Source organism: Taudactylus pleione, unplaced genomic scaffold, assembly GCF_031769625.1.
Source record: "Taudactylus pleione unplaced genomic scaffold, aTauple2 ptg000256l, whole genome shotgun sequence".
NCBI classification, from domain to species: Eukaryota; Metazoa; Chordata; class Amphibia; order Anura; family Myobatrachidae; genus Taudactylus; species Taudactylus pleione.
The window spans coordinates 5773653-5778317 of NW_028284658.1; positions in this window are offsets into that span (position 1 = coordinate 5773653).

Here is a 4665-nt window from a genome sequence, read left to right on the forward strand (position 1 = left end):
GCAGTGAGAGTGGGAGATTAGCATTGCTACAGCATTTGAAATGGTTTAAAGCAGGAACAGATAGGTGAGGAGATTGCCAGAAAGCAGGAGGTTACAGTTGTCAGTTTGGTAGATGATGAAAGATTGGATAAGAATTTTGGTAGAATCCTGGATAAGAACAAAATAATATCTTGTCATGATTTGGAGGCGACAGGCCTGGGAGAGAGATCGGATGTGAGGATGATTGCTTTACTTATTGTCGTGGCTACCTAGGTGCATCTTGTGATGGAGAGGAACACACACATGTACCCTTCATGTTACTATCTAGAATATTTCATCTATTTTTTATATTTACAGAATGCACATGTAGAGAATGGTCTGGTTATAATGGACAAACAAGCTTCTGTATTTTTATTTTCTTGTTGGTTCACATTTAATTAATTTAGATGCCATCTGTTCTCCTTCATTGTATAATTTATTAGTTGGTGCTATACAATTAAAAGCTCTCATAAAACGGTTTTTGGTAGACCTTTCACAACACCTGGAGGCTGGTACTGATAGCACTTTAATGTTTCTCACACAATATAAATGGCCTACACCAGTGTCGAAGCGGGGCTGCGTTAAAGGAGATGTTACGCATTGACATGTATATAATGTTGTCTTAATTACAAACTGTGTACGATTTGGAAGTGTTGGGTACGGAATCCCGGCAGTCAGGATGACGGTAGTCAGAATATCCACCTTTCCCGCAGCCTAATACTAACCCTCCCCTCCCGTAGCCTAACCCTAACAATCCCCTCCTGCAGCCTAACCTTAACCCTCCCCCTAGTGCCTTACCCTAACCCCTAAACCTAACCATATCCCTAATACTCACTATCGGAATATCAGCGGCCAGGATTCTGGAACAGGCATTCAGTCTGCTGTTGGGATTCAGCCGCTGGGATTCTGATCATCGGATTACTGACTATATCCCATTTGGAAGCCCTACATGTCAGATCAGAGCAATGCTAACGGAAAGCAGTGTTTCTGTAGTAAATCCATAATTGATACATTATTACAGTTGTATACATTTTATTACAATCAGTACATTTTGCTCCTGTGCAATTTATCTGTTATATCTATTGTCAGAGTAAGAAAGAATATTGTTTATAAATTAATCTCAAAACTGTATCCTGTATACAATTTTGAAACCTATGTGAGAAATGTTTGTGAATTTGATGTTAATATGATTATTATATTATTTACCCTGATGTATGCTATACAATGAGAATAAGGCGTCTGTATTGCTGATGGTTGCCAATCCCTAGTTTCCTTTCATCTAAACCGAATTGTAACAAATTGCATTTTACATTGAAACACAGGATTGCGGTAACATCAGGTTAACTTCATAAATAGGCATTCAGGGTCATATTCAGATTTGGGAATAGAGTAAAGCCGCGTACACATTTAACAATATGCTCCATGAGCGATATCGTTAAGTGTTTCCCCTGCACTGCCAGGCTCAATTTCATTAACGACATTGAGCATATACACTGAACGATATCGTTAACGATATTGTTCAGTGATGGCACCCTCCCTCATCCCCGTACTTGCAGAACCTGATGATATTGGCAAGTTGCCCTGCAAGTACGGGCGATGAAAGACATTGTTAATGATCTGCGGGATTGCGCATCCTTACGCGATGAACGATAACGATATCGTTATCGTTCATATCATCCAACTTATTGTCTAGTGTGTATGCGGCATAAGATATAGTAAGTAACTTGGCACCTGGACAAACCATGTTGCAATGCAAGGGGTGCAAATACATAAACATTTGCATGTGAGGTAAATACTGGTTGCTTTTACATGTAGCCTACAAATGTTGGACAGCTTTATTATTATTAACTGACTGCAATTTAGATGTCAGTTTGAAGAAGCTCCTCCCAAATCTATATCTCTCTGCACATTTTAAATCTGCCCCTGCTGCAGTGCATCATGATTTTACCAAGGGGCAAAGTTACTTGCTCTTTCTTATGCCACGTATCCACTACCTGATTACATAGAGCGATTGCACGATTGTGACAATCGTTCAGTAATCGGGCACACATCGGGCATGTAAATGTTGGAAACGACCAGCGATGCGCGCTCTCGCTGGTCGTTTCTGACATCAATCATCGTCCAAACATGCTGGTCAACTTGATGATAAAGTCAAGTTGAGCATGTTAGGGGATGATTGATGTTGCCTACACTGAATGACTGATCGTCCTGTGTAGGCACAGCACCAGACTGTGAAACAACTGCACGATTACAATGTGCCCCTTTACTCTATTCTCAATTCTGAATCAGGACCTCAGTACAGGTCACCACAAACCCCACAACATCTGCCTTGAAGCTAGCTGGGGCCCCACCAATGGGATGTGCTGGGAAGGGCAGGAGGATGATGGATGAGAGATTTGTATTGCAGTTACTGTAAGCATTATCAGCAGCATGTCCCCGGGGCTGGGCACCTGTGCATATTTCCGCTGCCTCCATGTGCACTCCTCCCCAGCTGCTAAACATGACGATGAGCAATGTCCTCTTTGCACAATGTACCCTGTATTTCCTGGGCTTCCTATTGAGCTTCCACACTGTGGTGCCCTTGTCCGAGATCAAGGCTAATTTTCATGGGCGGTGCCTCCTGTTCACCGAGGGTGTGTGGCTGAGTGGGAACATTACACTGGAGAGGGAGCACTTCACAATGTAGGAGTGGTGGCCAGAAATCCGATGGTTACTAATGGATGGTGTTCCAATGATTGTTTGTTTTTATAAAATTCCTGATAGCTATGCCTCCCCTAGCTCCTTCCTAGCTACTGTGTCTGCATCAGGGCATCTTCATGGGTTCTTTTTAGGCTGTATCTCACTCTTTGTATACCTCAGACTTGACCCTGCTCAGTCCCTGACTTCCTCCCCTCTATAAGCTGCTGGTAGGCACCAGGGCACATTGCTGTTATGAAACACCCCTGTATATGTATAAGACCCCCAGAGCCTCCTACTGGTATCTTCTGCCTATAACAACCACCCGTTGTTCCCATAGAGTTGACTACAATCACCGGTACTTAGGTGGCTGCCAGGATTTATGCTCAGGCAGTAGGGGCTTATACAATACAAGGGTGATCACAGGATATTGGCTGGAGTAGATACAGATACTTTACAAGGTCAGGGCAGTTACTTCATCAGAACCAGCATCCACAGGGATAGCAAACAGGGGAATTAGCAAACAGCCACAATAATCCATACAGCAATACTTGTAGCAGCATCACAGAATCCAACACAGCATATATATATAAGCATCCACAGGGTTATTTGCAGGACTGTTAGTCTGGATAGCAAACAGGTTATTTAGCAGTCAGCAACAATATACACTTGTGAAAGGCAGATAATTGTATTAGCAGAAACACTACAGCTGAGATGATATTCACTGTGTCAGCATAGGTGTGCAAGGCAGATATTCACTGTGTAGGTTTGGCAATACTTTACTGTGTTGGTTTTGGTAAAAACAATAATTAAAGTGCCACAAGAATGTAGTAAACTGGAAACAGACATGGCTGGGCATATGCATAGCAGTAAACCAGAACAACGATACACATGGAACAGACCAGGCAGCAACACAAGGTATAAGCTATCACCAGCAGGGAATTCTGGGAGTGAATGCAACATAACAGAAAGAGGAACCAATGCAACCATCCTCCTAATTGCAATACAGCTGAACTGCATACACATTGCTAGCTGGATTGCAAACTGGCTGCAGCTGAATGCTTCCACAATACTGACAGCTACCCCGATGCCTAGCAACAGCCTGGACTAGAAACTGCTAAGACTGTCAGAAATCATGGTAGCAGATCATAACAATTTCTATGGGGCTGATTCAGCAAGGAACGCCGATGAGAATTCGTATACACCTAGCCGATGCGTATGCATTGCACTGTGCATTCACAAACTAGGTAGTGAGCGGGTAAGGGTATGCAGATAGACACAGTGTGTACGCAGACCCTTCCAATATAGATTGACAAGAAATGCTGTTTGTGGGTGGTGACGTGGGGTGGTTGGACGAATGCAGGCATGACTGTGCATTGGGATGCCATTATAGGGGCGTGCATAATTAAGGCAGTGCTGCAGCATACACAGCCAGATGACTCGATGCTTGCAGGAAGTGGCCAAAATCCTGTGCAAGGTCAGGTTATTCTCTATTGTGCGTCTGGGTCTGATGGTTCTTGATGTTACCGATGTTTGTGCTATCCTGCATACTGATTGAGTAAAGGGAGATGGGCGGCACTATGTATTGCTGGGCATCTGCATCCTTGTGCTGCAGATGTCATGCGTATGCATTGATTAGCATATACTCGCAGTGGCCGGTCTGTGCGATCTCTCACATGCGTCCCTTGATGAATCATGCCCTAGGTCTGATTGACTCTCACTGTCTCAGAGAGCCAATCAGAGCACAACTCTTGGCCCTGCATCAGCAGTCAGTCACTTACACAGCACAAAAGTTTTTTTGTGTGACTTGCTTCATTCCAATCCTCAGTTTGAGATGCTCTTTTGCTGTTTCAGCACCGTGGCCAGTTCCTATACAGCAGCTTAGTCCAAGGTTTTTTTTTCTGTGACTTGCTTTACTAAAATCGTCAGTGCACATCTCCCTTTTGTCAATGATGAATGGTACATACAGTT